Source organism: Schistocerca piceifrons, chromosome 2, assembly GCF_021461385.2.
Source record: "Schistocerca piceifrons isolate TAMUIC-IGC-003096 chromosome 2, iqSchPice1.1, whole genome shotgun sequence".
NCBI classification, from domain to species: domain Eukaryota; kingdom Metazoa; phylum Arthropoda; class Insecta; order Orthoptera; family Acrididae; genus Schistocerca; species Schistocerca piceifrons.
The window spans coordinates 878,106,729-878,132,858 of NC_060139.1; the positions used below are offsets into that span (position 1 = coordinate 878,106,729).

Consider the following 26,130-nt stretch of genomic DNA (forward strand, 5'->3'; position numbering starts at 1 on the left):
ACTCTTGACTCCGTGGATCTCGGAATACTGAGTTCCGTAACGATTTCCGAAATTGGATGTACAATGTGTCTAGCTCCAAATGCCATTATGGATTCAGAGTCTGTCAACTCCCGTCGGGTGACCATAATCATAACTTTTTCACATGAATCATGTGTTTACAAACGACAGCTCCGCTAATGCACTGCCCTATTACACCTCGTGTACGCGGTAACACCACCATCTCTACGTGTGATATCGCTGTCCTACGTCATTTGTCACCTTGGAGAATAAAGAGCGTGAGCAACGTCCGATGCTGCGTGAGCAGTTTGAAGGACTCGGAGATACTGCGTACTCCTGTGAGAAAGCGTTGTCGGCACCTGACTGAGTTTGAAAGCCGTGTCATTGTGGGTCTCAACTCTATCGGCTGCTCGAATCGTGCGATATCCTGATTGCGGTGACACTCGCATGTGACAGTTTCCCGATACTGGACTGCATGACAATTTGAGGTCAAGCATAATAGTCGTCATAGTTCTTATCGAACACGTCTGACAACCCGAAGGGAGAATCACCGTATTCTGTACCAAGCACATCCGCACGTGCCTTCCGAGAACGAGTAATGGTCTCCCTGCAGTAAACTGTATCCTTCCCAAACGTTGGCTGGATACTGGCAACAGCCGAAACAGGGATTTATCGTCCCATGCGTAGACTGCCATTAACATCACAACACATGTGGCTGCGTCTGGAGTGATGCCCTGCCAGAGAAGCTGCTGATGGATGGCGTTGTAGTGTGTTTCCACTGAATCGAGCTTCTGCACGACCATCGCTGGCGAGTACTGCGGCGAGTTTAGGAGAAATTCCGTTCTTGTAGCGTTTTAGAGAGACATCATGGTGTGGAAACCATCGAGTTTGGCTGCAGGATACGGCTTGACTTCATGTTACGGTTGGCTATAGCTGTGGGAACTCTGATGGCACAACTGTAAGCCATGGACATCTTGAGTCCTCATGTATTACCTCTCATGCGACGGTAATGTGGCGCCACTTATCAACAGGGCAATATTGCGTGATCTTGTACTTCCATGTCTCCAATATACCATGTCTGGGACCAGCTCAGACGTCCATTCCCCTCAGCTGAGACGTCCATTCCGTCCCATGACCAGTATGCATGTTTCATCACTTGTAGGACAGCTAACCTTAGGAGACGATACAATGGCTTTACGAGACCCTTTCTAGACGAATAATAGAACGCATCTAGGTCAGAGAGGGCGTGACATCATACTGGTAACAAAGCTCGTAATGCCAAAGTTTTTTGCTCGACCTTGTATTGACTGAAATAATCGCACAAGCCCTTTCACGCCGTAAAATTTCATTTTGTTCTGTCTCCCCCTTCGGGATGCTTCCCTTTTTCCGCTAGACAGTGTAGCAGCCAAGAAGTTCCTAAAGCAGGAAATGTCACATACACGAGTAAGCCGTATGTTTGTCAAAGTACGTTTCTTCATGAATCATTAACTTAATTTACAGTCAAAATGGCATATCTGAAAATATTTTGTAAGTAGAATCACTTTAGAACAGGACGGAGTATCGTCCCGTGATTGCCCCTACGTTGACAAGCAGGAGTTAAAGAGCCAAGCAAATGGCAAATCCGTGTTGTGGTCTAGACACATATTGAATTCCTGACAATACTTTCCCGCTTCTTTTCTGGAATGTACCTATTACGTCCATGTTGGGGACTGTCTGAGCATGCAGGAATTTATCCAAGAAGGGGGTGGAGGTGACGAAGACCTTAAAATTACCATTCTCTTAAAAATGAGTTGGCTAGATACAAGGTGTAATATATCAAAATCATTAAAGTGTACAGTTGACTCAAAAAACTTTTCACATCCCAGACAAATTATCGCCAAGAATGGTGCAGAGACTTCTACAATGAATAAATCACTAATTGTCACACTAATGAACAGAGATTTAAGTAATATTATTATGTGTCTGATGTACTATAAACTGATGAAGTACTACGAAAACGAAATACAATATACGGCGAATTCATGCAAAAAAGGACAATCTAAAAAGTAAAAGTTAATGAAGCGATGTAAATTTTTAAATCTTCTTACAAAGACTTGACAAACTTTTAAAAATTTATTTATTTATTTATTTATGCATTTGTTTTACCTGGCAAGATTAGGGCCTTCAGGCCCTCTCTTACATCTAACCAGGCATACTCAGATTCAACAAATTTCAGTGTCTACAGAAAATTAGGACATATAACATGTTATACAGTATTAATGTAAAAGAAAAAAAATAGAAATTATAAAAGTAGTACAATGATAATTATAACAATCAAAAAATAATTATAACAATCAAGAATAATAAAAATAATAATAATAATGATAATAATAAAAATAATAATGACTATGTATATGAAAGTAAACATATTTTTCTTTTATGAGTGTCAGTCCTATTGCTAGTTGGGAATTTTCGAGTTATATTCTTGTAGCTTGTGAGTTATTCTCATCAAGCAGAGACATAAGACGATGGAATGGGGTGAAAGAGATATAGAAGAGGTAGATAGGTTAGAGGAAGAGAAATAGAATGGTAAAATTCGAAGCTATGATGGAGAGGAGAAAGAAAAAGATGAGGGGGGGCACAACAATGATGGCTATACCGTCCCTAATATGTAAGTCTTAAGTTCCCTCTTGAATGTTGAGTGGTTTTGGATAAGATGCAGATCACAGGGGAGCGCGTTCCATAGTCGTATGGCTGAGATGGAGAATGACATGGAGAAAGATTTTGTGTTATGTAAAGGTACAGCCAAGATGCTAGACGTATCCGATCTGGTATTGCGGTTGTGGAATGATGATAGGTGTTTAATGTGAGAAGATAAGTATTGGGGGCACCAGTGGCTAAGAAATCGATGAAGTAAGCACATCGTGTGGAGATCGCGTGCCTTATGTGGGCGTATCCAACCTAGCTGGGAGTATGAAGGACTGATACGATCATACAACCGTATGTTGCATACGTATCTAACACAAGCATTCATCACTAGCTCGAGGCATCTCGAATTTTCATTATTTGTGCCATGTTGAACTACATCACAGTAGTAAAGATTAGGCAAGACTAGTGTTTGGACTAATTTTTGTTTAACATGGGTTGGAAATATTTTTCTAAATTTTTGAATTGCATGTAGGGAGGAGAGCGATTTCCGGCAAGCTGTGACTGTTTGTTCTTCCCAGTTTAGGTGTTCACCCAAGATTATTCCAAGGTCTTTTACTGTTTTTTGGTATGGTAGTTGGGTACCATTGAGGAGTATTTGAGGGACTGTTTCGCGAAAGTACCGACTGATTAACTGTGGATGAGATATAAGTATGACCTGGGATTTCTTGGGGTCTAGTTTCAGACCTAGGTTCTGTGCCCATCGAGAAACAGAGCAAAGATCTGCGTTCATACTCGCTACTGCGTCAGCGATGTTCTTGGGGCTTGCACTTACGTACAGTTGGATGTCGTCGGCATATAGATGGTAGTTGCAGGAGTGAATCACTGAAGAAATATCATTAATGTACAGTGAGAAGAGTAATGGACCAAGGACGGAGCCTTGGGGAACTCCAGAGCGCACGTTTTTCCATGATGACTTTTCCGACCCACAAATGACTTGTTGACTTCTGTTTTTGAGGTAGCTGTCGAACCAGTGTATTGCGCTGTTTGAGAAATTCATCTGCTTCATTTTAATTAGTAATATATCAAAGTCAACTGTATCAAAACCCTTGCTAAAGTCAAGCAGTGTTAGGATGGTAGCTTCACGTCTGTCCATAGCATGTTTAATGTCATCAGTTACTTTGATTAATGCAGTTGCTGTACTATGGTGCTTTCGAAAGCCTGACTGATATTTGTCGTGGATGTTATGAGTTTTGAGGTAATCCGTCAGCTGTTCATGGACGATGTATTCTAGGGCTTTAGATATTGCAGGAAGTATGCTGATCGGCCTGTAGTCACCTGGTATAGGTTGAATTAAGCTTTGCTTCCACTCAGTAGGATATGTACTACTGACAAGAGACAGGTTGAAGATGTCTGTGATAACTGGAGTAATAGTGTTTACGACGTTCTTAATCATGCCAATGCTCATTCCATCATTTCCTACTGCCTCGGAAGAGATTCTCATAATTGCCTTGTGTACTGTGCCGGTAGTGACATGTTTTAGGAAAAACTTGTCTCTCGAGAGATTGATATCTTGGGGCTGGTAATTTGTCGCTGCGTGGCAGTTTACGGCTGTTGAGAAGAAATCGTTTAATTCTTCTGCAGACGCTTGATAAACAGCGTCAGATCTTCGCTTCCCGATACCGAAACTGCGCAGCTTCGTACGCCTCGGGAGTTGGGTTACGCTTGAAGGCCCTATGTGCAGCATCACGTTCATTCATTAACTGGCGTAATGCAGTGGTGAGCCACGGAGCGGGAGCTCTCTTTACCTTGACAGTGCGTCGAGGAGCATGTTTATCATACAGTGCAATAATTTTGCGACATAATTCCCGAATTTTTCCGTCTAAAGTCGGTTCATTGCTTATATCATGCCAAGGGATGTCTGAGCAATCCTTTTGAAGAGCGTCATGGTTAACATTTTTTAGGTTTCTGTAGGTTACCAGGTGAGATTTTTCTTTGGTAGTATGTACTGAGTAATTTAAGAAAATCACGTCATGAGCAGAGAGTCCTGGAGCGGATGTCTGATTGGCGCGAATTATTTTATCTGGTCGCTTTGTTGCTATTATATCTATGAGCATATGGCTGTGTGGCGTGTGGTGAGTTGGGTCCAGCGGTGTTAAATTCATATCATTGGAGTGGAACAGTCTCCTAAGTTTTTCTGCAGAGTGAGATTTTAACTGTAAGTCGATGTTTGTGTCGCCCATAATGATTATGTGCTCATACAGTGTCACGAGCGAGGACAGGGCAGACTGAAAGGAGGACATAGCACCGACGTTTGGAGGTTTATAGATTACTCCAATTAGCAGTTTCTGATTTGATGTATTTATTTCGAAAAACAAGAACTCTGCTTCTCCTTCGCCCTTTGCATCCGATGTGCATAGTATAGTAGGTCTCAGATCAGAGCGAATATAGGCACCCACACCACCCCCGCGTCGTGTTTCACGGTCTGCCCTTAGGGGAGAGTAACCAGTGATTCGGATAGTGTCGGAAGAAATTTTTGGTTTCAACCAAGTTTCAGAGACGAGGATAATATGGAACAGCGATTGGCAGAACAGGTCACAGAACTCGTCGAAGTGAGCCGTTAGCGACTGAGCGTTCGCGTGGGCCACAAAGAGCTCGCCGCCGGAACCGGTCCGTCCCATTGTGGCCGCCTGTAGGACCGAGCGCGCTCCGTCTACCTAAGGCCGGAAGAGGGACAAAAGCTGGATTTCGCGGGGGAAGACATATTTACAGGTGTGTCCAAGGTCGTGACTGACTCAAGCGTCTGTGGGCTAAAGGTGAAAGACAAGCTGGAGGTATCGGAGAAGGGAGCGAAAAGAAAGATGGAAAGTGGCAGTAGTGGTTACGAAAAAGATAGTAGTAGTGGTAGTGACGAGGATGAAAATAACAGATATAGAAAGGCGGTTTTAAGGAGATTCCTGTTAAGGGAGAATGTTAATTCCCGTTTGACTGACAATATGAATATAAATGAGCACTTATGATAGGCAACTAAAGAAGCAATATTTATGTGAAACAATTGACTGATTTTAAATAGAGTACTTATGGTACATATAGAAATAACGAAGCAATATTTACGTAAAAAAATGAAAAGAAAGAAATTTAGGTGGATGTGTAATGTTTCTCCAAGTGTTAGCGGATTTCGTGACTGTGTGTTTTCGCGCAGTAGCGCTGAGACGATTTTATCTTTGACAATACACACTGCGATTACAATGAAATTAATATCTCTGTAATTGGATTATCTATGTAATTCAAGCGAATAAGGGCTCGCAACTTTTTTGTTCGCTCTCTTCCTTTTCAGCCATTATCTGGTACGGTCATAAAATATTTCGCTTGGTCTATGTCACGTAGAGATTTTGCTATTCGTGCTCATTTTGCATAATAATAACTATTGAATTTCATTGTGTTTATTATTACGACTAATAATACCTTTTTTCCTCTGCTTTTTTCATTAATTTGATAATTAAATGTGGCTTACTTTGTGTGGGGATGTCTGTAAGTGAATGGTCGCATATTAACGGCACCAATCAGTGTAACACGTTTGGCTTGCTTTCAGAATGGAACCTGTATCTAAAAATTAACTTTTCACAAAACGAAGTCCGCTAACTTTTAGGCGTAAATCACGTCCCAAAATTATACTCGCCAACAGACAATCCCGGCAGAGGAGCCTACCTAAAAAATATGACGGTAATGTCTGGCGAATTGCATTCAAATTTCAATATTAAAAATATTTATTACATAATTTTTCAAGTACGTAATTTTGTTGCTTTAATTGACGACTCATTTCGCCAAAGATAATTTTAACCTGGTTTACTTTTGTATTTGAGTTCAAACATTTTAAAAGCTAGAATAATGAATACACCCAATAACAATAAATTATAATAAAAAAGCCACCATTAAAGAATGTGGATTCGGTATGGGGAATGAGAGAGGAGAAGGGTAATTGAGTTTTGCTATAAATGTCAGCTAGTAATAGCCAATACTCCGCTCAGGAATCACAGGAGCATGAGGTGTACTTGGAAAATAGCGGGAGACACGGAAAGACTTCAGGTAGAGCTTCCGAAATCAGATACTGGATTGTAAGGAGTCCCCAGGAGCAGATATAAACTCAGCAACTGAGTAATGATGAAGAGGAGGCTGGAGCTTAATAGACTAGTCAGGAAAGAATCAACGCGCAAGGAAATGGAGTACGAAAGTACTAAGGAATAAGGAGGTATGCTTGAAGTTCTCTGCGGCTGTAGATACTGAGATAAGGAAATGTTCAGTAGGAAGTTCAGTTAAAAGGGACGGGAGTCTCTTAAAAATTACAGTCACGGAAGTTGAAAAGAAAAACATAGGTACATAGGAGGTAACCATGGGTAACACGAGAAATACTTCAGTTGGTTGATGAAAGAAGAACAAAGATGTTAAGGGAAATTCAGGAGTGCGCAAATACATGTTACTTAGGAATGAAATAAATGGGCAGTTCAAGTAAGCTAATGCAAAATGGCTGCCAGACAAATGTGAAGAAATGGAAAAGGAAACGATTGTGAGGACAGCCTCAGTATATAGAAAAGTCAAAGCAACCTTCTGTGAAGTAAAAGCAATGATCGTAACACTGAATCCAATAGCGGATTCTGCTCCTGAATATTTTTAGGACCTGTATGCACTTTATTGTTGACACTCGGAAGTAATGCGATTAGTATAACCTCCTGTAGAAGGGAACCAAGTGCCCGAAACCGGTAACAAAATTAAACTCCTTTTATGCATCTAGTTGGTTATTATTTCGTTATGGACACACAATCCTCGGTAGTAATGTGCCTTCCGAAGTAACCATAGGGCCCGTGGAGTTCCACGATGTTGCTGATCAGATAATTACCGAATCCCCGCCATGTTTCACTCTTGGGACGCTGGATGGGAAGCTGAGAGAGTTATAAAAGACTGATCCGTCCAAATGTCATTTTTGGTTTTAATGGTTTCAGCACTACGTTTTCCAGTTACGGGAATTTGGATCGGTGATACGTGGTTTAGAAATTCCAGATCACTTTGCAATTCCCTCTGGTGGAGCCCTGTTCGTTTCGTTTTAGTGCTGGCAAGGATCACGAGGCCGACATTCAGTTCTGTAACGACTTTTACTGCTGTCGTCCTCTTATTTTTCAACACTATTGGCTGCGATGACCGTCTGTCACGATACTTATCACAAATTATCACCACCATTTAGACTTAACGGATGATGTTTTTCCGCTTTCTCCGTGTGCTGTATAAATCTTCATTGTGGTGCGCCTTGAAACACCAAACGCTTCGGCTCCCTTGGTTACGGAACCACCTGCCATACGAGAACCAACGCTTTGCTCGCGTTCGAATTCTTTAAATTGTGACATAGCTCTACACAGATCGCTGTTCTGATCACAACTGACGCTTGCATCGTATCGTGCCGTTCGTGCTTAAATACAACAGCGCAACATCCAGCCTTTATTTATATATATATCTCATTTTGTTCGTTTTCATTCGTTGTATCTGCTCGGGGCGGACGTCAAAAGACACCCGTTTCCGTTCGTCGCTGATCCATTAACTCAGTTTTTTTTTTATTACAGGGGGCAGCAAACCCCCTGACTGAACACGCTGAGTTACCGTGCCGGCAATCTGCGGCCTGCAATCAAACCAAAGCGACGTGGATTGCTGTCAGCAGGTGTCCTTTTACAACATGACAATGCAAGGCCCCACACTGCCCGTACAACATTTGTAACAATCACATACCTTCAGTTTGAGTGTCTTCCTTATCCACCATACTCATCAGATTTTGCCCCAAGTGATTTCCATATGTTTGGACCACTCAAAGACACAAGGGGAGGAAAGAAGTCCCGTTGTGATGAAGAGGTACGCCCCGCGGTGCATGAGTGGTTCCGCGGACTCCCAAAATAATTTTTTATAAAGGAGTTAATGCACTTTGTAAGCGCTGGAGGACTTGCATTGAGCGTGAAAAGCAATACGGCTTTGTACCACTTCTGCACAACAAAAAAATTTTAAAAAAATATTTAAGGTTTTCATTTGACTCACCCTCATACATAATATTTTGAATGAGAACCTGGTGTCTTCAGTTTCTAGCAGAGCGGCCAGAACTAGTACCAGCAGACCTACTTCTGCCTCTACAGAAGTATCGTAAATCAATCTTTGCACACGACATTAAATGAAATCAGGTCATCTTCTGACGTAGTACACGTGAACCTGTCTACCCTGTTGCATACCAGGACAAGCAATTCAGAGAGTTTTCTCTTTATCTCAGCAGTCGTGGACGCGTTGCACATCTGAACCGAAACCATCGTATAACGAAAACGGTACATTTCCGAGCATGGATTCAGATTCAAAATATTATGTACTCATTCTCCTCTACAAGCCCTAGAAGTTTGCAAAGGGGCGAACACGCCGTATATCATTTTGAAAATTATGCTGCGAATGAATGTCAATGACAATCAGCGAAATTTGTATTTTTATAAATTTTTGTATGGTGTTCACAAAGTGCCCCACAATACGGTGAAAACATTGTGCAAAACGCGGTAGTGTTGCTATCACTGTGCTAAAAGATATTTTCGTGTTCTGCATCCTACTTATAGAAATACATTTAATGACACTTTGTCTCTTTAGGTTTATTTGGTACTGAGTACATAGTAGCCCATACCCCTCCGTTGGTATTAAGCGTTATGGAAAATGGGTTGTAACTGCCACGGTTAAGGTGCGTAGGAAGACTGAGGTGTCAGAATCGCGTGACGCTAAGTTCATTTAAGAGGAACTCAAGTATACAATGCATGTAAAGGAGCAAACATTTGTTCCTACCTTTCCAAAGAAACCATACGGGTGTTTATATTCGTTTGTACAAGGTAATGACAAAAAACAACAGTTCTGAATTGCTGGATGAGAGTCTGAACCTTCTTTTTTCGGACGAGTGTCTGTCGCTTATACCCTCTCAGCATTTTAAGCGCAGTTCTGTCCCGTAAATATCTAAGCATCCTCATTAAACAGCCTCTGCTCATGAATGATTTTGCAGTTTGCTGACTTTTATTCATTCTTACGTCACAAAGCATTAGGATCTTGACTATAAGAAAGGGCGGAAGAACGAGCAAGAAAAGCGGACTCCAAGTTAAGCTCGTAAACACGAGTAATGTCAACGTTAATCATTCATTTGCGTTTTTAGGCACTAGAGCTAGACAAGACGACAGAATCTGCATGATCTTTGTATCAAATCTTTATCAGAAAATTTATATTTTCACCACAAACGAAGGCAAAAGGCTTTGTGTATATAATTCTTCAAATGGTGGATGTCTCCCGTAATTTAGACTGCAATCGCTAAGATAGATTTGTTTGTGGATATATATCGCCCTTCCAACACAGGGTACTAGGCTACGGTTACCTTGTGGAAGTTACAATACAAGTAAGTGTTTTCCTGATCGGTAGAACCTCTCCTCGTTTACACTAATATAGATGACTCGAAAGGCATATGTCCTGCGGGCACACATTACACTGAGGTGAGAGATCTCTTGGGATACCTCCTAATATCGCGTCTGACGTCTTCTTACCCGGCGTAGTGTAGGAACACGACGTAGTATTCACTCAAAAAAATGGCTCTGAGCACTATGGGACTTAACATCTTAGGTCATCAGTCCCCTAGAACTTAGAACTACTTAAACCTAACTAACCTAAGGACACCACACACATCCATGCCCAAGGCAGGATTCGAACCTGCGACCGTAGCAGTCCCGCGGTTCCGGACTATAGCGCCTAGAACCGCACGGCCACCGCGGCCAGCAGTATTGACTCAACAAATGTTTGGAAGTCCCCTCCAGAAATATGGAGCCATGTGGACTTCACAGTCGTCCATAACTGAAGAAGTGTTGCCAGTGTAGGATTTTGTGCACGAACTGACCTCTCGATTATGTGCCATGTCGGGCGAGCTAGGTGACAAAATCATGGACTCCGATTATCCAGAATGTTCTTCAAACCAATAGCGAAAAACTGTGGCCTGGTGATGTAGCTCGATATCATCCATGAAAATGTCATCGTTCTTTGGGAACATTAAGTTCATGAATAGCTGCAAAGAGTCTCCAAGTAGCCGAACTCTACCAATTCCAGTCAATGATCTGTTCAGTTTGATCACAGGACTCAGTCCATTCCATGTGAAAATTGCCCTCAGCATTATGTAACCACTTACGCAGTGCCTTGTTGAAAACTTTGGTCCATGGCCTCGTGGGGTCTGTGCCACACTAAAGCCCTGCCATAGGCTCTTACCAACCAAACAGGGACTCATCTGACCAGACCACGGATTTCCATTTGTCTAGGATCCAGAGACACTAGAGCGGCAATTCTGAGGTTGCAGTTGATAATGGAAGCAAGGCTGAAGAAAATTCAAGACACTTTCATAGGATTTGTCGATTTGGTAAAAGCGTTCGACAGTGTAAAATGATGTAATGTGTTGGAAATTCTGGGGGAAATATGGGTAACCTATAGGGAGAGACGGGTAATATACAATATGTACAAGAGCCAAAAGGCAATGAGAAGAGTGGACGACTAGGAACGAAGAGCTCGAATTAAAAAGGGTGTAAGACAGGTATGCAATCTTTCCCCCCTACTGTTCAATCTGTACATCGAAGAAACAATGATGGAAATAGAAAAAAGGTTCAGGAGTTTAAGAGAATTTTAGGTGAAAAGATATATTTTGCTGATTACATTGCTATTCTGAGTGAAAGTAAAGAAAAATTGCAGGATCTGCTGAATGGAATGGACCATCTAATGAGTACAGAATATGAACCGAGAATAAGAAAGTCGAAGAACGACGGACGTAATGAGAAGTAATATAAATGACAACAACGAGAAACTTAACTGTAGGATCTATAGTCACGAATTAGGTGGACGTTAGGAATTCTGCTACCTAGGCGGCAAATTAACCAATGATGGACGGAGCAAGGAGGACGTCAAAAGCAGAGTAGCACTGCCAAACAGAGCATTCCTAGCCAAGCAAAGTCTCCTGGTATCAAACATAGACCTTAATTTGAGGAAGAAATTTCTGAGAATGTACGTTTGGAACATAGCATTGTATGATAGTGAACATGGACTGTGGGAAAATCAGAACAGAAGGGAATCGAAGAATCTGAGATGTGGTGTTACAGACGTATGTTGAGAATAAGTTGTAGTGGGAAGGTAAGGGATGAGAATGTTCTGCGCTAAATTGGAGAGGAGAGGAATATGTGTAAAATACTGACAAGTAGATGGGACAGGATGATAGGACATATGTTAAGCCATCAGGGAAAACGTCCATTGTACTAGAGGGACCGTAGAGGGCAAAAACTCTAGAGAAAGACAGAGATTGGAACACGTCTAGCAAGTAATTGAGGACGAAGTTTGCAGATGCTACTCTGAGATGAAAAGGATGGCACAAAAGAGGAATTCGTGGCGATCAGAAGACTCATGACTCCAAAGAAAAAAGTCCAACCGATAAAGTCACGAGCCAGGGAGAAGCGCTGAAGGGGTTATCGTGTTGTAAACAAAGGCACTCTCGTCTATCGGCTGCTGGCACAGCCCATTATCCCGAAATTTCGCCGCGCCGTCCTAACGGATACATTCGTCATACGTGCCGCACTGATTTCTACGGTTATTTTAAGGAGTGCTACTTTTCTGGTAGCACTGACAACTCTACGCAAACGGACGTTAAGTAAAGGTGGTGCGTTATCGGTGACGAGGGGTAATGCCTGAAATTTTTTACTCTTGGCACACTCTTCACACTGCAGATCTTGGAATACTGAATTCCCTAACGACTTCCGAAGTGGAGTGTCCCATTCAGCTAGCTCCAACTACCACTGCGCGTTCAAAGTCTTAATTCCCGTCGTGTGGCCACAACCACGTCGGAAACCTTTTCACATGGATCACCTGCGTACAAATGACAGCTCTGCATACCACTGCCCTTTTATACCTTGTGTACGCGACACTACCGGCCTCTGAATATGTGCACATCGCTATCCTAAGTATTTTGTCAAATCACCGAATGTGTCTTTAACGCAATGGTTTCCATTGCCTTCTGCATTCTCGTGCCGTTGATCATAGCTAGCTCTTCCGCATTTTAGAGGCATTTTGCCAATCCAAGGGCAAGCCAGTGGCCTTAAATTCTGACTACTCCTCCGCCCACTTTGACAAGGTTCCCATTGCTCACGATTTTTATACAGAATGTAAGCAGTGAGGATGTTCGATTCTGGGAAGTAGAACGTTTAATTGCTAGCCAAACGCTCTACCCCTTGACAACACCTGTCAGACCCTGCAAAATATTTACGTCATTCAATCTTTCTTGTACATATTTGCTATTCTGAGACAAAAAGTACAATACGAGTAGATTCTAAAAATATTTTGAATTGGTGATGCCGAGTGGACAGACGTAATGGTAAGATCCGAGACTCGTTTTGTCGAGGAAGCAGTTCAGTGCCGCATCCACACATCCAGATTTATCTTAAACCAAAGATTCATTCGTAGAGAACAGGCTGACATTGCTGCACATCGTTTCCTTATGTGAAATAAGCCCGTCGTCGTCGATACGTTAAACCTCAGTTTTCCTTGTTTTCCATTGCTGCTTGTATTATTTTAGGATAGGTTGTTCGTATGATTTTTGGTTGCCTAAGCAGATGGGTCTTTTGGAACAAGACAGCCTCTACGTGTATTACTTCCATCTAGCATCAAAGTTATCATCGTTCTTTAGGATGCCAAGCCAAAGTGATGTGGAACAGTCTTATGTGGTCATATGACTGTTAGTGATACGAAAAGTACGGTAGTAAAGCGAAAGCTAAAAATTTATAATATGTAATGGAATATTTTTCACCAAGAAAAAGGTAAAAATGTTACTACAATTTAATTTCAAATACGAGGGATGTAAATGTATATACTAGGGATATAGAAATCGAACTCAAATCGCTCTAGTTCTAGAAGGCTCCAGTGACCAATGGGGCCCGTATAATAAGCCGTAGCGAGTTTGCAGCACAATTAACTTGGCTGTGACCATGATTTACAAAAGATCCCTTTAGCAAAGAGCCATTCCTACTGGTAGTGGCATCACATGTCTCATCTATGTGAAACATTACGTACCCAAAGTTACTTGCACGATGTAAATGTACACAGACTCGGGAAAATAGTGATCATGTGAAGCAGAACTAACGACGAAAACACAGCAAATGCCACCAGCCGATTTCACAGAAACGCCACTCAGTGCAAGAGGGGTCAAGATAAGCGTGTCTCGGCTTATCCGTAGGTACTCAAGCGTTTCTGAAAAACAGCGGTCAAAGTTGGCGACGTAATTTTTGTTTTTCATTTATCTAACCAAGTCAGTATATGTTTACTGCATGAATGTTTTCAAATGTGCAGTGAAATAACGTTGCCCTTATGCATCTACTAATTGTAATTAAACAATGATTAATGAATGAATGAGAATATTATTTTAAATTAGTTTCAGTGAGATTCCTGTAGTGTATCTTGGTTCACAGCTAACTGCAAGCGCCTGTTCTCGTTAAATTGATCCGCTATGTACGGTTTGTCACCAGATTATTGCCAATGTGTGAAATCTTCAGCAATATTAACGACGTTTCCTCCCCGACTGAGATTCATATGAAGGAATTTTGCTATGGCAAAACTGCCGACGTGCGATGGTCGACGTGTTCGGAATTTCTGTCTCGAATGTTTCTGCAAGCGGCATCATCCACGGGAATGGACCAATTATTCCTCAGGAATAAAGATAAGAACAGAGTAGAACTACTAGAATTAATATAATAATTCACATAAGAATGAAATGTAAGAATTCACATAAGAATGAAATATATGAATACGAAAATTTAAAAAGACTGTGGAGTTGAAAATAACATACACACAAATAAGATGTAATAGATGTATGAATGACACTTATCGTAAAACGCTGTTGTAATTTTACAATTAATGTAACGCCCGTGTATCCCCCAGCTCGATAAGAGACTTTCGTCTAGTAAATTCTACACGCATACGTAGATAAATGAGAAAATAAATAAATAAAGGAAATAAAATAAAACAAAAAAGTAATTGGTTTGCGAACAAAGGGCGCTATCCAGTGCACCAACATTCCAGCTGAAAATTTCCTGTCATAGAAGTCGTCTGTAGCACGTCGAAAACTTTGACAGTCGTTTCCTCAGAAACGTCGAGCACCAACGGGTAAGCCGATACACGTGTTCGTTTATTCCACAGAGTGAAATTTCTGGGAAGCAGGGTTACGGCACTCGTGGTGTTCTGATAAGTCTCTCTTCTCTACATGTAGTATCACACCCGTATAAGGGTCATGGTTACGTTCAGTCGATTTGTATACACATTGATACAACTGGGAATTTAGAACCGCATGGAAGTTTATTAGAGAAAATCTGTCTCACTGGACAAAAAGCAAAATTTACGATTAGGATTCCCGATAGATCCCATTATGCCGTTTCCCTGGATCAAGAGTTATCCCAAAAAATGATGCGTGTATCGCATCACCATGTGGCAGGCGTATTGTCGTTAATGTAGTATACTTTTAATGTGCTAGATGTTATTATCTGGAAAGCCCTACATGTAGCGATATACATGATAATACTGACGTCTAATCCTCATTCTGAGATAAGTAGCTTATTCGTTATGGAGGGATGCAGATTCAATTTTTCAGGCAAACAAGTGGGTAGCTACGGTTTACAAAGCAGAAAACATCATCATCATGGTCCTTCTGCCATCCGATAGTGTGTGTGTGTGTTTGTGTGTGTGTGTGTGTGTGTTGGGTGCAGTGCTTGGAGCTAAGAAATGATGTCTGTATGTCGTGTGCAGAGACTAGTGTTGAGAAATGAATGAACCGTGTAACATTAGCTTCTTATGTTACGAAAAGACTTCTTTGCAGTAATGTATATACGAAACACTGTTGTTCACCAGGGACAAACCGAAGAGTGTTCCTATGTCTTAATTGCTTTGGTCTGTCCTCGAGAGTATGGAGGCTCTAATCATTGCTAGAGCTTTCTGATTCAGATTTTCAGCCATTTCCCAAATTACTTCAGGCAAATATCGGGATAGTTCCAACTATAAGGTCACGGACAGCTACGTGTGTCGATATTGTCAGAGTAGACCGTTAGGTACTTGAATACCTGCTCATGAGAATCTTTGTGTCGTTCTGAAGCTTTAATACCACGTCATGTCCAATATCGTTATGAAAAGGGTCCCAAGATCAATAAAACTACTACAATTACATTTTAATCTCCCAGCGTATTATGTTACTGCAAATCTCGTAGATTTCCGATTTACGTTCTTGTATGTCGTATTCTAAACATAAAGAAATGTGTAATCACGCCTGAGGTCTTTCATTGAGACTTAAGTGAAATTTCACAAATGCAGCTATCAAAATAAAATATATCCGCAAAATAACTGTTACGAGAACATCGACAGACGGATAAATTTACAAAAATCGTTTAAGGTGTATGTCGTATCTGCGCTCGATTTTGTTGGATAAATATCACACTGGATTAGTAAAGGTCAGCGCATATGCTCATAGGCTTGTTTGCCTTACAGGAGAACTAGTGCACAATTGCACACATTCCCAAAGACGTCGGCAAAAATCAGGGAAGCGAAGTTCTTAATCTCATATATAATAATTCGTAATTTTATAAAGGTGGAACCTATGCGTAACACTGTGCTATAGTGCAACAGTAATTTGGTTTTGCCGGGATAAGCGAGAGAACGGGTAAAAGTAACTCAGTTGTGCCAGGCTCTCGCTATGAACCTGCAGCATAAATTAGAGCGGCGTTGAACATGTTTCTCTTTTTTCTTTCTTTTTGTGACAGGAGAATTAATTTTCTGTACTTCGTAGTGGAAAGTGTTAGTGAAATACATAATATATTCCGAATGTTATACAGTATAAATTAATTTTTATAGGTATAAACATTCACATCAAAACTATCTTTTAATTATTCTCAAGCAATAATATTGAGTTGGTGCGTAAGTTGAAAGCCAACTGTTTTATTTGCCATTATGGATTTCATGAGTTTTTGACTATAAACGTAAAACAATTTGTGGATTTGATAAATGTACTCAACCTCCGTAGTATCGATATAACCATTTCTTCGTAAGTCTTTTCCTGAGACCACATATCTTGGCAGAGAGGTTAGTTTTACTTTGTCAGAGTAACAGTCAGCGTGCGTTAGACGGTCTGGCTATGTACTCTATTGAGAAGGCTGGAGGCTGGCCTGCCTTGTGGTGGAGGCAGCGTTGTTTGAAAAGCATTTTGAATTAATTTACTCTGAGGAATAATTTTGGAACTGAGTTGATGTCAGTGCAACAGTAACAGAAGGGAAGTTTTCTAAGGCAATCTAGTTTTTTTTATATATTCGTAATTGTGTAGTTTCTTATCGTTAGAACATTGTGAATGGTTAAAATTTACTGTAAGAAGTCTTACAGTGAAACACTTGGATTTGTCTTATAATTATTCGTGTCAAGGAACACAGGAAAATTATTGAGAAAGATTTTTTATAACTTGTCTAACTGTGAGAAATTTACGGAACAGTGTATTGTTGTTAATGAAGCATAGTTATACTTGATATCTTTGGTTTCGTTTGAGAGTCGTCAAATTCACTTTCTCTTTTTCATCTTTAGTTCATGAATGTGTCTTGTATACTCACATTGCACATCGCGAGTTGTGAGATGAAGAAGCCTTTTTTATGAAAAGTGACAAGATATCATCTTGCACTGCACTTCGCAAGTATGGTAAATGAAACTTGATTATTGACAGTTTATAATAATAGTGACAAGTTGCAGAACAGATGAACGTATTGTGCACACAGGTACTCCAACACATTTAATTATCAAAATTGATGTCGAATGAAAAGTGCAATGAATGTCGGAAATTATTTGTGAAAATACCAGTTCAGAGATTTCACACAAATAAAAGATATCAGAAAAGTCCAGTCTTGTAAGTTATCAGGCAGTTTATCAGATGCTTTAATTTGTACATTCATTTTCTCTGTAATTACAGTAACAATTCTGGTATTGTGATTGTTTACAAGAGATTACCTATATTCAGCTCTGACTTTTTTGTAGTCAGACAGCACATGCAAATTTCTTTGGAAACAGATTTCTCTCTCGCAGGCAAATTGTTTGTTGTACTGGGTAGCCTGGATTTTGCATTGTGTAGCGTGAGCTCCATACACTTCCGTTCAAAATCTAATTTTCACAAAGTTCTATAGTCCTGCACTGAGATTTACGTATTTAAATATCAAAATAAGTTTTACTAGTTTTTCAGATATCAACCTGACCTGAACACGAGTTTAGAAGCAAAAGTTTTTACTCTGTCTTTTCACCTGGCGACCCTACTAGGATGTGTAGTTATACGGTAGTCTGCTGATTTTAGCAGTTACATGATGTTTTGTGTTGCAACTGCAAATTAAAATTCCAATAAGAGACTTTAACTAGGCAACTGCTTTCAAGATTTGTGAAGCAACAATTAAAAGTGATTATATGCAGCACACCATTGCAGCAACATAGCTGTTTTGCATAATTAGTACCAGTGAATAATTTAGACAGATTTTCTGGAGAACAGTCAAAGTTTGTTTGAGCACAATTAGAGTTTTGTGTAATTTCTGCGATTCTGAATACCGATTTGTGACATTCTTATGTGCTGAATCTTGAAGTGTTATATGGCTCAACAGACAGTGATTTTTATGGTAAATGTAACATTGTGTCCCTTACTGAGGGGAAGGTGTTTCAAAGGGTAGTGACATTGTGAGAAGCTTAGTTTTGCATTTGTTCAGTGAAACCTGTCAGTGATAATTTAAATATTTTTCTGTTTTGATTAACATTTATAGGAAGTTATTTTTAGTAGTTATCTGTGTAGTATTAGTCTTCTGTGTGTGACAGTTTTCCCTTTTGTTTGCTATGTTACTGTAATTACTTTAAACTGTCAAAGTCTACCAGAGCTAGGACAAATGCTAAGCTGCAGATGATGTAACTTTTGGTGATCCTGCAGCAAGAGAAGGGACAACTGAACAGGAATCCTCTCACAACACTAATTTAACTGAAACAGAGAGGACAATGTCTGACAGTATTGATCAAAGTAATTTTTTGGTATCAGACAAAGAACAAGAGAGTGCAATTGGGGATTCTGCTTTGAAAGCAGAGGTTGTAGCTTGTACCTTGTCACAACAGTGAGGTTCCGTAGATAAAGACTCAGGTTTTGCATCCACAACTGTTTACCAAGCTGACACAGTCCCTACCCCTTCCTGTAGTAGTGCCAAAGATCGGAACAATTTTGTTCCAAAATATCCTGAAGCTATTATCAGAGGTCTTGGAAGAACAGGACAAAATGTTAGAGGACTTTGCCAGAAATCTAGAAGACATTAATAAAAAATTTAGACACGCTCTTTTGGCTGATGTAAATGAGAAAACTGGTCAGATCTAGCAAGATGTATTAGAGGAGTCCAATCCTATGTTCGTAGCTGGTGATAAATGTAATTAGCTATGAACTTTTTGTAGTTTGTGAATAATCTTTCAGAAGCCTATTGTACTGATGCCATCTTGAAATGTCTGAAAATAGTTTCATGACACTAACAATCGTCAGCTATTGACTACTAGTAATATGGAGATATGAATTGCAAATTCCACCTGAATATGCATATTGTGAGAAACTGGAGACAATGTAAAGAATGATAGATGAAGGGTAAAGTATGGCATTAAGGTAAAAAAAAATATTGAAATCAATAGATAAGAAACATGTGCCAGTCTTCTAGCCATAATTATGTGATGATTGGCTATTGTTTTATGCTATAAAGTAACTGATAGGTATGCTGAGCAGTAATGGAGGAATAACATGTACTAAATTATGATGGATATGTAAGTGGAAAGATGTTTTCAAGAATAGGTATTTTAGGGAGGCAATGAGGAGTATCAGGTGAGGTTATTTTGGGAGTGATGATGTCTATGGATTTTGTATGGGTTGTTGTTTGAGGTAGCCAGTGAAAGGCATAGGAAGATTTTATCTCAGTACTGATGTATGTGGTTTAATATTAAATTCACAGGTACGCTGTGTAGCTGTGGAAACGAGAACCAAGATATACTTAACATGAACATTTTCTTCCAGAACTGTGCTCTGTATGTATGTCTTTATGAAGACTTCACTCAACAGAGGATAGAGCAACTTTGTGGTTGACAACTGAACTTCTAATTTTCAGGGACTTGCTACAAACTAATATGTTAAACTCTCTTATCACCAGAAATGACAATGGTTTTGTAGTTGTTATGATACCAGCGAATTTTGCAAATTCTGAAATTCTATTACACCCAAGATTTTTGCTCCATTAGTATAGCATGTTGACTGATGCATGACTGACATTAATAGTGCACTATTTAAGAGGATGTACATGATAACTGTCCGTTTTTGGTGATCGCCATAGTTATTCCTAATGTTGTAATATATAATACATATGACAGTTAGCATTCTTGCCAGGCAGATGCTTGGATGTAACTACAAAACTGGATACAAATCTATTCTTTTATGTAGTGTACTTTAACAACACAGATGAACACTTAATGTACCAAAATGATGATCAACTGTACACTTGTTTAACCAATGTGTTTAAAAATATCATCAGGACTTTACTGACAGGACTTATATATACGATTCATATGATACCCAGGTTATAATATAACCAATTCTGTGATATACTTAGATAAGGATTTTGAATGAGACACTAGTGTATAAAGTTACACGGTTTTCAGGACAATTCATTATGGCATTAAGATCTAGTTATCTAATTCCTTTGTAAATGTGTGTCATGTATTCCAGATATGCATGGAAGATGATCTTGGTTAGTACACACACACAGCACTTAATGGATAGAGTGCACTGGATGGTTTTATGCAATTTACTGTGGCACTAAGTCGAGTACCACAAGATCTCACAGCTTATGAAAGATTAACCAATAGAAACATTTCCCAATATGGCAGTTACGCAGCACTGATTGTAGCTTATGAAATTCTGGGTTGTCTGTGGAGGTTGTTGCGGCAGGTGTGGCAGGACACTTCATTCTCCCTGAGTCTGCCTGGATAACATACTTATTTTGAGCCCCCTGGACTGTCAGTGGACTGACTGAAGGAAGAGTACTGTGCTCCCTGAGTCTGTCCCAGGAATGTGCTCATGCTACCATTCTGGTACAATTGCAATAAGCGTGTGTGCAACAAGACTGTGATGCCTGAGGCATTTTCATGTTATATTTTCCTCCCATTGCATGTTGTTTTGCTCATAGGTTTTCCACATAATTTTGAACAGACAATTCTACACATTTTTGTATCATACTGTAAATGTGTGTATCTTTCTTGCTCTATTGCAGTTGATAACAATATTCACTTGTTTTCATAACACTACGTTACACATTTGAACAGATAATTATAACTACTTTGTAAACCTTTGTATCATTTTAAGGGGGGCGTTGATGAAATTGTCAATGAATGTCAATTTTCGATTTATTTTTTATTTGTTAGTACAACTCATGGCCAATAAGTTCCCAAAGTTTAAATGTTGAAATCGCATCTGAAGTGCCTGAAAATTAGTTAAAAGTGTGATGTGGCCTCCCTGCCACTCCCATATTTTGAAGCAGCACTTCAATACCAGCTCAGTGAACAACGATTATGTGTATTACTTTCAACCAAACGCGTGCGGGATACACCTAGAAGGCCGTGGCACATACTATTTGGTTTTACAGATCGTCTTTGATTCTGTTCCGCATCTTATAAACAATAAAAAACTATCTAATTCGTTTATGACGAAGCAATTCTTTTGTGTTAGTGAGAACATTCAGATTATAGGTGATGGTAATGGAGTAGGCTTGGCAGCCAATCTACATATTGTGGGCGAAAAATTCGATGCTGATAGCTCATTCAAAACTTCTAAATGTAAATGAAGCTAATATGATGTTTATCTGTAGACTGAGGTGCATTGGAGTTGGGAGAGAAGGGGAAATGTATTGTGTGGAATAATGAATACGCAAGCGCCATGTCTGAGATTTACACAAAGAAACTGTGTACTGGAAAACATTATTTCTGATGTGTGTGGGGACAGTATGATAGCAGCCACAGTAGAAGCTATAGCAGGCAACGACCCATTAGATGAGAACGATTCTGGTCATGTTAGAACAGATCTTGTTGTGTCATGTGATGGTACATTCATGAAAAGGGGGCATACGTCTTTATATGGTGTGTCAAGTGTCATGAGTATTGACACAGGGAAGGAACTGGATGTCAGAGTTATAAGCAAATTCTGCCATAACTGTGAACTTGGTGGAGAATGTGAATAAGATGTAAAAGGACATAACTGCACCAAACATTTTCTGGTTCTAGTGGTGGAATGGAAATAGCTGGTATGCAAATTATTATTAAGAGATCTGTCAACGAATGTGGTGTCAGATATGTGAAATATCTTGAGGATGGTGACTCCAGTGCATTCAAGTCTGTGAATGAGAGCAAACCTTATGGAGAACTTTCAATTGAGAAACTTGAATGCATAGGTCACATCTAGAAGAGAATGGGCTCAAGATTGAGGAAACTTGTCAGTGACATGAAGGGCAGAAAGTTGGAAGATGGAAGGGGCACTGGTGGACATAGCAGACTCACAAAGAAGATGATAGACTCTCTTCAAGTGTATTATGGCAAGGCTATCAGACAGAACCTATCCAGTGTAAATGACATGAAACGTGCAGTATGGGCTACATATTGCCAAATGTTGTCAACAGATGAACACACTATTCATAATCTGTGCCACATTAGCTGGTGTAAGCATCTACGAGCTCAGAGGGATAACAACACCTACATTCACAAGGAGAGGCTTCCAAATTGTATCCTGGATCTAGTCAAGCACACTTACAGGTTCCTGGCCAATCCTGCACGTCTCAAAAAGAGTGTTCATGGCAAAACCCAAAATCCAGATGAGCCTCAAATCCACTCATATTAATACGATACCTTAAAAACACATTTGCATCTGCTGCAGTTGTCAGAATTGCAACGTATGATGCAGTTATTGTATTTAATGATGGGAACGTCGGAAGGATGAAGGTATTAGAGAGAATGGGCTTCAAGATAGGAAATTTTACTTAAGACATCCTGAGAAAAATAGATTTACAGCGCGTCCCTGCAGCTGAAAAGTCAGCTGAAGACCTGGTAAAGGAAAGAAGACACAACAAGAAATCAGAAGAGAAGCCTTGAAGGGAAAGACGACACAGAGTACAAATATGGTGCCTTCTGAAGAAGTGACATAAAAAAAGTTGGGTTGAGCTTTAAATTGCATTTCTTGAAAAGTTTGTTTTTTAATGTTTATGTACCTTTTCTCTAGATTCTATGAATGTTAGAAATATGAAATTTTGTACACATATTTATGTAAACCGAATAAACGTTGTCTCAAGAGCAAAATTTGAAATTCTGATTGCAAGCTGAGATACGGGACAAAGTGCTTGGAATTTTTCATGACTTTAAAATTGTACTTGTGGAATTATAATTAAAAAATTATTAAAATTGTCCTATTTGACCTATTCCAAAAACCTCATGAGAGAAGCTTACAACATTCTGAGAAAAAGGAACATAGATTATTTTTAAAAAATAAAACTTCATATTTCATTAAAGAAAAGTAGACTGTATATAATCAAACGATTTTATACCTAAAGTAATTTGTCTTGTAGTGAGAAAACTATTAAGGAGTGTATTGTTGTTAATGATGCGTAGTTATACTTGAAATCATTTTTTTCATTTAAGAATCGTTAAGTTTAGTTTCTCATTTTTGATCTTTGGCTTTATGAATGTGCTTTGGATACTCACATTGCACATCGCGAGTTTTGTGCTGAAGAAGCATTTCCATGAAAAGTGATAAGATACTGTCTTGCACTGCACTTCGAAAGCACTGCAATTGAAATTTGACTGTTGGCAGTTTCTTCATTGTCCTAAAAGTGAGGGGTAGCAGAACAGAGAACTTACTGTGCGCACAGGTAGGCCAATATATTTAATTTCAGAATTCATGTCAACTGTATGGTATAGTGCTTCTGGGAAAGTATTTGTGAAAATATTAGTTCAGACATTTCATGTGAGTAAAAGATATCAGAAATGTGCTGCCATGTAAGTTTTCAAGAAGTTTATCACAAAATCAGATGTGTTAATTTATATGTTCATTTTCTCTGTAATTACAATAACAGTTCTGGTATAGTGGTTGTTTACAAGAGATTACCTATATTCAGGTCCAAAATTTTAATATGAATCATTTTGGTTTGCAGACAGACAGGAAACGTATTTTTTTTTTTTTTTTTTTTTTAATGGACTGCTCTCTCACAGGCGAATTGTGTGACGCATTGGGTAGCCTGGATTTCACATTGCATAACGTGAGCTCCATACACTTCCGTTCAAAATGTAATTCTCACGTAGTTCTTTTGCCCTACAATGAGATTTACATATTTTAGAATCAGAATAAATTTTACCAATTTCTCAGACATCAACCAGACTCAAACACGAGTTTAGAAGTAGGAAGTCTTACACTATTGTCTCGAAGTTCGTCGCGTTCATCTGGACAACTCATCGAGCCACGTTCGGAGCTCATTTTCATCCTAAAAGGAAGTTTGTCTTACGTATTAATTACATATTTATTTGTTATATATACTACGTCTATATATTTGTTAGAGTATCGCGCGAAAATCTGTAGTAAAGCTGCCAAGAAACTTTCGAAATTTTTGGTGAGAATGTTTACCCTGTACACGTTACATATTTACATTAAAAATAGGAGTATAAAACACTCTCGTATCCCAGTGCAATATTGTGTCAAATTCAAGCCAATCGAGTGACTACTTTTTCAGTTTTGTGAGCGCAAACATACGCGAGCTGAATTTTTTTTTATATGAAGATAATCGAATTTCGGGTTAAGTGTAAATTAGAGTAGGATAAAAATTGTACATAGTAGTAGATGACACTGTAATTAGAATGTACTCAGAAAATTAGCCTCATATTCTATTGAAACAAACACTTTAGTTGCTTCTGTTTCATTGCTGGATAAAGGTTTGGTGTGTAAAAGTACTGCGATCTCACAAAGCTGACGTTTACTTACAATGACGAAGATCGGCGACGCTGTCTCCTACAGAACAGAATAGACTGGCCATCTCCGTATTCAAGTGTTGAACTAATCGTTGTGACCTCACCATGGGTCAGTTCCACTTCGTTTCGAGGAAAAGCTGCGTACACTGAAAAATACAAATATACACAGATAAGGATAAGGACGATAAACGAGATTCCTGGTTGTTCAGAATTACTTTTATTTTTTTAGCAACCGAAAGAGTAATCCTACTACCAATAGTTAGTCCGGAAAGCTGTCTGCTTGGTACACGCCTGGTGAACATAGTACTGTTGCATCGGACATGAGAACAGAGTCGAACTCCATCTGCGGATCCCTCCATCTACGTTCCTGTCACACAAGCGTTGCTACCTGACGGTGTACATCTTTATACTTAGGCGTCCATGCCTTGGAGTCTATTCTTTGACTTTTACTGGCATATTACTTAGACGCAACGTAGTTTACATAAAGTTACGTAGTTCCGAAAGCGAAAAAGTGTTTCACGTTTTCCTATAAATGCTTTAGTACTTTCTTCCTTTCATGGACTCAAAGTGTTTCACTCGCAATTCTGAGACGTAATTATTTGATCAGTCTGTCACTTTCGGATGCTGAAGTAGACAATAGAAAACAAAGAATTATGAACAATTTGCCAGAAAAGAGATCGCTGCGTCAGTTATCGCATATTATCAAACAGTATATTTGAACGTGAAACGTACTAATGTAACTTGACCTCGCAATCCGCTCAAAATGATGAGAATATGTTAATGCGGCGTTGGTCGATATTCATATTCTGTAAGTTTCTGGCCAGCCGGGGTGGCCGAGCGGTTCTAGGCGCTTCAGTCTGGATCCCCGCGACCGCTACTGTCGCAGGTTCGAATCCTGCCTCGGGCATGGGTGTGTGTGATGCCCTTACGTTACTTAGGTTTTAGTAGTTCTAAGTTCTAGGGGACTGATGACCTCAGCTGTTAAGTCCCATAGTGTTCAGAGCCATTTGAACCTTTTTTTTTTGTTAGTTTCTTTTCTCGTCATGTTTTAAGGTATTACGAGGCCAAGATCACGGAATAATAGTAATACATTTCATAGTGTTGGATTCGGAAGTACTACATTGTTTCAACCAGTTTTGGTCACGTTGTAATCTCCATAAAGTAATATTTTGAGTATATGAATTTATTTCGAGTTCTCTGTATTTCATCAGCGACTGTTATTGTACAGAGGATGTACTGGTCAGCCTGCACTGTTTCCTCACACTGTCGTTAGCACTCTGCATCTCCAGACAAGAGTCGTTTTCATACGACAAGTGTCCCTTTTGACGTGTTTGCGGCTGTGGCGCGGAAGTAACCTCACGAGGGAACGTCGTATTTACAACC

The 26,130-nt window shown here is 39.6% G+C and overlaps 1 protein-coding gene across 1 annotated transcript in view; it reads right to left on the reverse strand.

The window, feature by feature from the left end:
- LOC124777923 (hemolymph lipopolysaccharide-binding protein-like) overlaps positions 1-24,793 on the reverse strand; it is a 51,022-nt gene extending 26,229 nt beyond the window's left edge. Inside the window, exon 1 of the mRNA XM_047253475.1 lies at positions 24,761-24,793. The gene's annotated coding sequence lies outside the window, so the exon portion shown is untranslated. The remainder of the gene's footprint in view (positions 1-24,760) is intronic.
- Between the last annotated feature and the right edge of the window lie 1,337 nt (positions 24,794-26,130).